General features: G+C 35.8%; 1 pseudogene; it reads right to left on the bottom strand.

Moving 5' to 3' along the window:
* Positions 1–1,401: 1,401 nt before the first annotated feature.
* LOC135154380 (uncharacterized) lies at positions 1,402–3,793 on the bottom strand (annotated as a pseudogene).
* Between the last annotated feature and the right edge of the window lie 9,123 nt (positions 3,794–12,916).

A 12,916-nucleotide genomic window follows, 5' to 3' on the forward strand; every position in this document is an offset into this window, starting at 1 on the left:
TATATGAATATGTCAAAATATAGAATTTTCTTATCGAATATACATCATATTGAAATAATAATTTACAATATTTTAACCCTCTCAGTAACGGGTTTTACAAACTCCATAATAATGCACATCAACATGACTATAGAGTATAAGGGATTAATGTCTATTGTTGAAACATATTCTACTCATCATCCCTGGCCAACAATCTTATCCGTTTTCTTCCTTTCTCTCTCTCTCTCTCTCTCTCTCTCTCTCCTTTCTGTCCAATCTTCTCCCCCTTTACCTTCCTATCCCCCCCCCCGCTCTCTCTCTCTCCATGCCAGTCAACCATGCAACATAACATAAACATGCGTGATATCCATGTCCCCCTTTAATAAGTATCGGGTGTCGACTTGGCACGCCAATTAAGTTCCCTTAATCTTACTACGTTAATTACTTCATATATTATACACCGTTGAATTGATTAAACCTTGCATATATTTCTTCCTTTGTTTTAAATAAAGAATGATGCCAACGGAAAATATATTTAAGGAAAACGCACTCGGCCAGTATATAGGCTTATTAAAATGGGAATATTTCATGCGACGGCCTCCCATATGTTTGCACTGAAAAGGTCAAAATTAAGAAATCTACAATGAATCGTTTTCTAATCAATCTTGTCAGTGTCATGTTCTTCATGTTCGCGGATAATAATCTAATTAAAACAGAGATGTGGCACCAATGTTTAAATTAAATGTCTGGCAGGCTCATGGCATATTTTAAGGAAGTAAGTTAAACATTGTCCATGAAAAGAATGCTTATTTCATTTGCTAAGTGAGGATTGCCAGTACAATTGAGGGAAAATGATTCTAATCTGTATTGATTTATATCTCTTTGTTCAATTCTACGATAAATCTATGGATTCTTGTAAATTCCTGATTTAATTTGTTCAGCCACTGCACTCAGTAGAATCTGATCAATGTCTGCACCTTCACATCATGGGTGTGTTTGGTTATCTATCTTTCAAATAAGGGAAAACATGGAAATATAAAATATGACATTACCCCATTATGACTTTATCTGTTTTGATTTCCTTTTATTTCTACATTCACATCGGTATCAGAATGTCAAAATATACGAAGGTATTATATAACAAAATTGTAGTATTAGTCGTAATATAAGCAGTGTATATGAATATTAACAAGATATATTATACATTTCACAAAACAATACATTTTAAAGGAAATCCATCGTGGTGCGTAGGCTTGATGATGATGACGGCCTCGTCATATTTTATGCAATATGACCTCGCCAATAGTATTTTCAACCAATGATATAGAAACCTATTTCCACATGCATGATACATGTTGTTGGATGCGGGAGTTTTTTTGTTAATACATGCCTTTTGTTAACAGTGATGTTTACTGCTACAGATATTTCAATTATCAAAAGATGGTATTATTCTGGTCAGTGTGTCTCATATTCATCATAGTGAATGATCCCGACATATCATCGTTTAGAATGTGAGTCGCTTTTCGAAGACGAGAATACTATCTCCATCAGAAGCAATTATCTTGCCTGATAATGAGATCATTACACGAGATAATGAAAGGTGATATTGCCTGAGCTTTACATTGCATTGATCAGTCATTCTAGTTGATAGAGGGAATGACGTCACTCTTCTCTTCTTCACTTCACTCCAACTCATCACCTGATCAATCATACACGTCTTGTACTCATCATCTGATTTCACGACGTAGAGGTCGTCTGTTATAGGATCAACACAGACATTCAAGATGACATCACTGTGGGGGATTTCCCTTTGACCACCCTGTCTGTCTATGTTTAGTACTCTATTATCATCAGGTTGAGCGATGATGTGACCTGATGATAGCACACCTCGCATCACTACTTTCTGTTTACATGTGATAGTATTCACGATCTTACTATCAGCTGGGTTGATGACGTATATCTTAGACTGATCCCACTCAGCAGCGATGATCATCCCATCACGGTCAACAGCTACATGAGATATCGTCCGTTGTGTTTCTTGGTATTGTGACGTCATTGATGTGCATCCATTGTCTGTCATACACACTGATGCATCCAGTCAAACTGTCCCCTGTACAACCTTCACAGCGTCTACCACACACTATCTTGTCATCATTCAGTAATGCACAGGAGCGAACCCATGATGTATCAGTACCCGTTATCACTCTCTGGGTGTGTTTAGTGTTCATATCTAACATATATGTGTGTCTATCTGACGCCAAGTTGGTGATGATCACATTACATTCATCTATGCAACCCACAATAATTTGGTATGTGATTTTATCTTTGACACTGATCGTATCACTAAGCATCCACTCGCCATCATACCCACCAATCCTACCATCATATTTCTCTCTCCCAACACCCTCCACAAACTTCACACCTGATATTCTATCAGTGATTTGTTTCACATCATTCTTATAAAGTGGTTTCTTTAGTTTATCACTCACTGACATGTTCACACTATGACCATCTTTAACAATGTTTTTATCGTCTTCTAGTACTGTATCTATGGTCTGTATTACATTCTCTATTGTTTTTGTGTCATCCTGTAATGATTTCATCAACTCTCTGATCTTCCTATCCTTCTCTTTAACAATGTTATCAATGTCTCTATGAAGACCAATCTTCTTATTATCCATGTGTCCTTGTCTAATCTGTGCATTTGTATGGATTAATTCAAGTTGTTTCTCTCTCTGTTCATTGTTCTTTCGAATCTTCTCATTAATTTTCATAATCTCTTCTTGAAGTACTTGATTCTGATCATCAAATTCTTGGTTGATTTTGTCAGCATCCATCTTCTCCTTGACTTTATCTAGGCTGATCGCCTCCTTGATTATGGAATTAACTTCATCTTTCAAAGCTTGTAGATGGGTGTCTGTGTCTTTCGTGCATTGGTCAATTTCATCTTCATACAGGCGACCTTCTTTCAATTTGTCCCTCCCTTTTTCTTTTAGAACTGTTAGCATCGCCCCATTATCTTTTATTGCATCATTTATTTCTTTTCTCTCGCAAGGCTGTAGATGTTTAATCAAAGTGCATGAATAACACAATGGTATACCATGACTCTTACAATATAATTTTACCTTTTCATCATGTTCTTCACAATAAATATTTGGTACACCTCTTTTAACTCTTGCGATGCATCCTTCTTTAGAGGCGCAGTCATCACAGAGTCTCTTCTTCTCCTCCACGTAGTACGTCACATCTGTGATTGATTGACACTCCTTTCCTTCACATTGTTGGTCTGGGGTGAAGTTAGCTGCCATGATGATCAGAGTAGTGTTCTAAGGAATATCTAAGGAATATCATAGAAAAAAAAATCAAGATAAAGAATGGGAGAAGAAGATAGAGGGAATGGGGTGGGGGAGAGAGGGAGAGAGCAGATGGGTTATCAAAGAGCGATGACAGGTCAGAGGGTCGGGTAAGACGGGCACACATTAATACCAATAATAAAATTAGACAGCTAAAAACAATGGCAATGACTATTTTGAATTGATTTTTTAAATCTTAAAGAGGTAATATAATCCTTTTAAAATTAATGATACAATGAATAATACAAATATTCCATCTGAAGAACGTTCGCTTTTCATCGACGTGAAATTTACCTATTTTGGTATGCTCTCTCTTCAAGCTATTATGTTCGCCAGATGTTCGCCGTAGATGGCGTAGTTGCTGTTTATATAGGGCCTTGTGTTGTACCACAGTGCAGTGTTGAAGGACGCACACCACTAATGGGATCGGGCAATTTCGGGAATCCCCTTTCAGCCCGTACCTAAAATGACGTAATGGTTAGAAAGACAATTCATATAAAATCAATGGTGCATATCTGAACAATTTCTTTCATATGGCCAGAGAGAGGGATTACTACTGAATCTTTTCAGTCCCATGGGAAAGCAGTTATTTGTCAATGCTGGATTTAATTGGAACTTAATTAGTTGCCCAATAAACCCTGTGAGCACTGTGACTGCAACCAAGTTTGCATATAGTCTTGGTTTGAGCCCCTGTAGTGCGAAAAAATGCTGAAAAACACCTTTCTGCTAAATCATAAAGGTTTTGATAGTGTCATTAATAAGGCTTTATTTTTGGCGATTTTTTTCAAATCTCATTTTTAGCACATGAGTCTAAGGGGAAATAGTTAGTGGTGTGTGTGCCCTGAAAGGGGTATTCCAGGCTAAAAATAATATGACAAACAAAACACTGAAATCTTCATCAAGGTCAGCGCTAGCGAACTACAAAGATCTGATTTCTTCTTTCATTATTTTGGATTCATAACAAAACTTCCAAAACAATAACTATAGTTCATTTACAAATTAAAATTATTTGTACACCTGATGAGACAATACGGAGTGACTAAGAAAAAAAAAATGTCCCACCACTTTGAAGTATGGTCTTTAGTATAACAATTTAATCATTCGTTTATTGATAACTTCCCCCAGTGACAATAAGTCTTTGACTGATATTTATCAACCCTCAGGGACCTTACGATCCTCATCATCTAATCTCTTAAAACATTCTAGTTGCTCATGCAGGGCCTAACCTGTGGAATCCTCTTCCACAGAGGTTGAAAACCCAGACATCAGTGACCACTTTCATAACAAAACATACCTTGTCAGGAGCGCTTTTTGATAGACATTGACTTATTGTTTAGACATGTATGTAAATAGCTTTTGTTGTTGTTCTGCTCTGAAGCGCCATCTAATCCGCCCTGCATATTTTCATATTGATTTTGCATGCATTACAATATATAAGACAAACTGCAGAAGGTCATTCAAATATCTGCTTCGCCAAATTGACAGGCCTCTTCCCAAACTTCCCAACACACATACACACACACCCCGTCACCCTTACACACAAACATATATACCCACACAGAGACAACGAATCCCAAACACACAACCTTCATCCACGCACCCAGTAATACACAAAGGGATGGTCCAGGCTGTATCTTATTATATGAAATTAGGTTTATTCAAAAGTGTTCTACCAAGAACTAAACCAATTAGATTGACAACTGATTGAGTGCATTAGTTATTTATTGCAGCAACCTATTTCATCATAATGGAGACCCATCATACACATGTATGAAAAAGTGATTCATTTATGATTTCATGTAATAACATGAAAAAAAGGAAAGCGTGGATAGGACATCATCAGCCCACCTAATAAATATTCATGACAATGTGCATAGAACTATTTTCACAAAATATTGATAAATTTTACAATTCGATAACTTCGTTATTTGTTGTCCGATTTTGATTGCTGCTTATTTTTTACACTGGACAATATATGCTTCCCGCATTTGGTGAAATACTGCCAAAAATTGTTTGGACACATAATTACCCTCGCGGTGGTAAAAATTTTACCCAATATGTTTTACAGTGAAGATACTCTACTTTCTAACCTTCACTTATTCACCTCTCTGTTTCACTTGTATCTCGGTTCTCTTTTCAAGGTCCTTTTCAGGACGTTACACTTGGTGTACCGTAAACCACTATCGCGATTGGTCATATACCACTATACAAACCTTCAGACGTCATCTAACACATATAGGCCTATTACACAGTAAAAACAACAGTCAGATGTATATTGTCACATTCTTGGAGACAAATTCAAATAAACAATACAAAAAATGACATCATCAAATCGCACATTTTATATTCACGAAGACAAAGAGATGCATGCACCAGAATGAAATAATACTTTGAAGTGTCATTCATTTCTTATTTGTGGTCCAATATTCGTAAGAGTTTCGCTATTGTTTTTTTCCTGATTTTTAGATCAGACCTTTAATAAGAATTTCACTGAAGTAACTTACTAATTCAGATTTTCATTTTAGCGTGAAACCCTGGTTTCCCATATGCCCCAGCGCCACCATTGTCCCTGCTTGAGCCTTTAAAAAAAATCAAACTCGAACAGGAATTAGTAAGGAATTGCAAATTTGAGTTGTATATACTACTACTATTATGTCACGATGTAATGGTCATAGGTGCTGCAAAGTTACCTGAGGTACTGCGTGAGCTTTTTACCATAGTCATTACCCCCTGGAAATCTGAAAGGTATTGTGAACATCTTACATACCAAATGTTTCCGCCCATCCTGGCATAGATTACAATGGTAAAGATCTATACGATTTCACTGTAAATTCGGAGTAAGTAATAGGAGGAAGCAAAACAATCCACTCACCTTATTATTGGTTCCTTCTTTTTCCTATACAGATTAATAGAAACCCTTAATACAATTTACTCATTTGTTTGCATGTATGGATCTGTATTTTAAAAAATTCAAATGACCTAGAGAGATCACATGAGTCTCCTTCAAACAAGATGGCGCATCGTTGAGTGTCATCATCACACGTTGCCATAGTGACAATAATACACCATCGCGTATTGATAATACGGGGAATTCCCAACACACAAGGTTAGACCCCGTGCGAGAGAGAATGAATTGACAACGGATAAGTGATATTACACACTAGTATATTTCTATAGTCACATTATAATAGCCTGTGATTCAGTGCTTCTATTGATATAAATATGAATCAATGAAAATCAATGGTCATGATAAATATGGAGGTTGGCAGGGAATGTTAGTAAAATTGATTGCAAGTTTTCAGTATATGGTTTGCAGAAATTGATTTTATCATTTCTGAACTGTTTTGTGTTACAGGGTATATTCATAACATAAACATGCTAAAGTAAGGGAAGGGAAGTTTGCATTCTTCAATGTACTTAGTCAGTAGGGGCATTGTCAACATGAGGGTCGGGGGTTAGGGCAGGTATTCGATACGTTTACCCTACTCTATAGTTATGCTTTATGTGACCCACACCCCATCTCTCTTCCCACCCCCCCCCTCTCTCTCTCTCTTACACCTCTCTTTTTCTATCGTGTTCTTTCTTACATAGGTCACTTCTCTGATCCACACCCCATCTCTCTCTCCCTCTTACACCTGCTCTCTTTTTCTATCCTGTTATTTCTTACATAGGTCATCTCTCTGATCATCATGGCAGATAAATTATAATCAGACCAACACGTAGAGGTGCTGTGGACAAGTGGATAAAGTCTCCAGAATATGAACCACGATGTCAGGGTTTGAATCCCACCGCAGCATAAATGAGTCTTTATGCAAAGCCATTATTCATTTGCCACTCTCCACCCAGTTGTAGCAAATTGTTGCCAGCTTGGAATAAATTCCTTGACTGCTTGAACGCATGTAGGCAACCCAGCTTAAGGCAGGGTGTAATTACATGACTGAATAAGCAGGGCCTGATGGGATATGGATACACATCAATGACGTCACAATATTAAGAAATATAACATGAAGTCATTCATAAACTTATAGTAGCTTTTGACCGGGTGGGTGTTTCATACAGCTCTTCGTAAGTTAAGAGAAACGTTAACCCTTTCCGCGCCGATGTTGCAATCTTGCACATTCGTACAATTAAATTCATCTATTTTAATAATTACTTTGGTAATAATCACCTTCAAATTAGAGAAGCTAATAAGAAGCAATAGTTCTTGGACAACATTTAAATAAGAACAATAAATATCAATAGTGCTATATAGAAATCTTAAATGAAAGAAAATGACATGAAAACGATTGTTTTTAATTAATTCAGCGTGCAAAGAGTTACGAACGACTGGTGAACCTTTCTTACGCGCCAAATAATCCTCAATTAATATTTAATCATGAATATCATTTACCATAAAAAGGACCACCAGTTGCTCTTAAACACGGGCGGATGCTGGTTAGAGCATGGGGTGGTGCACATCCTGGGGAGGCGGAACTAAAGTCGTATGGGGAGGGGGTGCACATTTTTGGAAAATCAGTTGTTGAAGGCAGAAAAAGGGGTATAAATTTCGTTTTGCTTGCCAGTGTCGGAGCTCCTCTGCCTCAGTGGGGGAGTGTGCGTACATCCAGTCCACCCCAGCCTACTCCCTTGTTAAAGTCGCTCTTAACTTACCAACTACTTTATGAAACGGCCCCCTGATCAATGATGAATGGAGGACTATTTTTTACAATTTTTTTTCCCAAAAAAGTTTAATGCAAAAATGAGTGACACGCAAATGAGTCGCTTATGTCACTCACTCTTTCTGGGGATTTTTTTATTGTAGGAATTTTATGATATTCCATTTTTGCAGTTTCCCAATATTTATAAAACTGACCAATTTGACTGAACTACAAAGTTATTAAACAATGGCAAGCATTCAGGGAGGATACAAATTTGTTTCACTTGACAATGTGAAGAAAATATATATCATAGTTCATGTAATGACATTCAAAATAAATAGTAAGTGGGTGATGTCATCAGTTACCTTATTTGCATACTGACCAAGAAGTAACTGTTTTGTGACTTTGATTAAAACATTATGTGTTATAACTTTCTTATTTTGGTTTTCTTGGGGACGTTTTCATAGTTAGGCCTATTAGATTTTTCTCCTTTTATTCAAGTAAACTTTTGTTGGTGTGTATTTGTCCTTTAATGATGGTATAAGCACTGTGATAGTGTATTATAGGATATGTAATCTCAAGCAGGCTTGTCAAAAGGTACAATTTGGATGTAATCGATTACACCTTTTGTATCCTTTGTATCCTTGAAACATTGACTCGACAAAAAATACCAACAGCAATAAATATTTTTTTCCTATTCAAATTTATTTCATTGATATAAGCAATGTGATTTCTTTCTATCAAAATAAAAAATATAAGCATAACGGGGGGTGGGGGATGGGGTTGGCTAACCATAACTCAATCAAAAAAAAAATAAACATAACGAAGGATGGGAGGGGGCTAACCAGAACTCAATTAACAAAGTATTGTATATATCAAATGATTATCTTGTAACTGTTAACAAAAACACTATTTCAATAATTATTTGTCAACTTCTAAATGGACCTCAGAACACTTGTCGGTTTCCGAGGCTCAAAATTTACACGTATGTGCATGAAGGCAATCGAACCGTGGAATTAACGGTTACATCCTCCTACACGCTGTGTAACTTCAGTGAAATACAACTTCCATTTCGTGTCTTTTTTACCATCAGCTATATGACCCCCATTTCTCTCTCCCTTTTATCAACAATTTTTAGACCAATCCGAAATGGTAATCAAGATACAATAATATACATTTTGTTTCTCCTCATAAGCCAATTTTAGAACCTGCTTCATTGATGATGTGTACTAGTTTAGTAACTTTGTTTCACCAATCAATAGCCTCTCCTTCCAAACAACCTCACATTTTTTGTCTCGCCTGCATAGCAGAGCGAGACTATAGGCACCGCTTTTCCAACGGTGACGGCGGCGGCGTCTTAACCTAAGGTTAAGTTTTTGAAATGACATCATAACTTAGAAAGTATATGGACCTAGTTCATAAGGTTAATCAAGGGTAATCAAGTATTAGTGAATATCCTGCGCGAGTTTCAGGTCACATGACCAAGGTCAAAGGTCATTTAGGGTCAATGAACTTTGGCCAAGTTGGGGGTATTTGTTGAATTACTTTCATAACTTTGAAAATTTATGGATCTAGTTCATGAAACTTGGACATAAGGTCAATTATTATTATTATTATTTGTTTGGCGTCACCTGTGCCTGGGAGGCGAAAAGCGAACTGAATCACTATGACCCTCAGGTCTCTCCTCCCGATATTACTGATTGGGGGGAATGCAGGTCAATCACGTATTAGTGAACATCCTGCCCGAGTTTCAGGTCACATGACCAAGGTCAAAGGTCATTTAGGGTCAATGTTCTTTGGCCAAGTTGGGGGTATTTGTTAAATTACCATCCTAACTCTGATAGTTTATGGATCTAGTTCATTAAACTTGGGATATAAGAGTAATCAAGTATCACCGTTGTGGTAATCGTTGAATTGCCATCATAACTTTGAAAGTTTATGGATAGAGTCAATGAAATGTGGACATGGGTGTAGTTGACAAGTCTTAAGTCACCGTTCAAATGTCATTTATGGTCAATGAACGTGGTGTTATGTCATTATATGAATGGTGTTTTGTGAATGATTATTTCATAGTAGTTTTCAAAGTTAGCACTGCTGCTATGTTAAATCGCGTAATGCAGGCGAGACTGCCAGAGGCGTTCCACTTGTTTTAATTAATATTTATTTATGATTCAAAGTTTCTTTAACTTCAATGTTTTAGGGGAAAACACCCCAATACCTTTACAAAATCCACTTTCTAACATAAGAGTATTCCATACGATTTTCCGTTAAAAGATCCCATCAAAGATCCTTTGTTTTCTCCTTATTTTTTATAACGTGTTTGTAGTATCTTCTCTTAAACGGATGGTCCGGGCTGAAAATATTTACATCTAAATAAATAGAGAAAAATTCACAAAGCAAAATGCTGAAAATTTCATCAAAATCGGATAACAAAATAATAACGAAGTTATTGAATTTAAAGTTTATCGATATTTTGTGAAAACAGTTATATGCACATCGTCATGAATATTCATTAGGTGAACTGATGATGGCACATCCCCACTTTCCTTTTACTTATGTTATTACATGAAATCACATTTGTTCATATTTTCTTACATGTGTAAATGGTGTGTCTCCATTATGATGATATAAGTTGCGGCAAATAAATAACCAATGCACTTAATCAGTTGTCAGTCCAATTGTTCGAGTTCTCGATAGAAAAAACTGTGAATAAACCTAATTTCATATAATAAAACACAAAAGAGCAAGTTGAGATATGACATCATCAGCACACCTCATGAATATTCATAAAGACATGCATAGCGCCGGAGTAATGCAAGTCTTTAAAATTCAATAACTTTGTTTTTTATTATCCGATTTTGATCAAATTTTCAGCATTTTGCTCTATAAATTTTTCTCTTTTAAAAATATAAATATATCCAGCCTGGACCATCCCTTTAAATCAAATATGCAATAATATTATAAGCCTCATAGGCAAATTGTACAATCATTGAAACAAGTATTATCACAGTTTGTACAATGAAAATGAGAAAGAAATAACTTGTCTCTAATAAAGATTGAAATTCATCACAATTTGAAATAATAAGACAGAAACTGGGCGTTGTGGCGTGCGCCTGTAATCCAAGCTGTGGGGAAGTTACAAATTAATGCAGAGGTTTGAAGTTCGAGCCCTGGTCACGTCTTTCGGATGGTGAATTTAAAGGTCGGTCCCAGACGTAAATAATCATATCTGATTGATACACGTCTGACAAAACTCAAAATACACACACATACAGAAATACAAAAATAAAAAATAGTAAACTCAGTGGGCCCACCATCCCATTGTAACCTAATCCCTCCCTATGAATTGAATTTTTGTTTCCTTCCTCTTCTTTTTCATTTTCTTTATGAAAAACTTTATTATAGCTTCCTCATTTATAAGTAGGTAATCATTTGCATTATTTTACACCGGCATAATCGATTTTTTAAGAATGTTTTATTGTATTCTCTCAAATCAAAATACACATTCAAATTACATACACAAGTTTTACAAATTATCTGGAACATGATTATAAATTACACAATAAATCGATTATGATTATACAAATTATACATCAAACTTCAAAGATACTGGAAATTAATACTGATGCGTTTCAACAATTCTAAAATGAAATATTAACAAGATGTATTAAATGACAAGAGAGAGGGAGAAAGAGAGCGAGAAATAAAAACAATGATAAAAAAAGGTCATGATCTCCCTCCCCAGGTAAAGACCACTGTCAGGAAAGAAATTTAATTATATAATGTTTCAGTTAAAGTTTAAACATATGTTAAATATATTTACCTTATCCAAGTTAGGGTTTTCTTCTAGACAAGCATGTGCATATGTTTTGAATATTTTAAAAGCAAGCGTTGGAAACGTTTGTACAAGTGTACCAGGTTATTAAATAAAGCATTTTAATACAGGTGTCATAAATAGCCAATACAGTGGTCTAGCATTTATGAGTGTAGATGTACAGATGCACAGGAAGTCTTTTGTTAATAAGAATGTGTTGCTTTATGCTCTCATCTGTTATTGAAATTTTTTGAATTACTTTATAGAAATTTTACAGTTAGTCCTAGTAACGGTAGGGTATATTAGGAGGTTAATTTCAGTAATTCAGGGAGAACCACCTAAGCTAGAATAGACCACAGATGTTAGTATAGGCAGTCTAAGTTAAAACTGAGGGACGACGTCGGTGACGAGATAACGACCCCAGCTGCCGCCGGTTCTCCACCGTCATGATTATATTTTATTTTATTTTATTTTGTCTAAACACGATATTTTATTTTGTTCAAAATATGGAAAGGAGAGACGCATTATGTTTAATAATCTTAAGATAAATGACCCGAGTCTTAAACAATTGTTAGTTAATCCCGATTATACACGGGAACTACTGTGTTTTATATATGCCGCTAACTTTCTTTGAAGAAAAAAAGGTAATATTCGTGCCAAATATATTCTGTTGTTTGTTATTATATTTTGTTATATTATTGTTTGTCAACAATTGGAGGAAGCAGACGTGTTTTTTGGTTGCTCCTACTTTTGGATACTTATTTCGGGAAATATCATATCTCTGCCAATAAATCTTACACCACCGGATAGCGGACAGTGTGCTGACTTGGAAGGTGCTTATTACATACTCCTTAAAAAATATCCTTAGAGAAATTTAAATAATAAGTATTAAGTAGAAATAAGGTTTAAAGTTCGGGGAGTCACTCAAAGAGTTTCCATTTAGCATGTTTAAGATTAGCTAGTGTCATAACCTTTGCATTTTTAATACCAAATTACTTTTTTAGTTATTTATTTCTCTCGATTCTAATCCCGCCCGATTTGCAAGTGATTTTTGTTTTTGACGTCAGACTTCACACAGTAGTTGATGAGTTACCCTTGTGGAAATGAACAAATTAACATGTCTTGTTCACCCA

The sequence above is a fragment of the Lytechinus pictus genome, chromosome 6 (assembly GCF_037042905.1).
Source record: "Lytechinus pictus isolate F3 Inbred chromosome 6, Lp3.0, whole genome shotgun sequence".
Classification (NCBI taxonomy): Eukaryota; Metazoa; Echinodermata; class Echinoidea; order Temnopleuroida; family Toxopneustidae; genus Lytechinus; species Lytechinus pictus.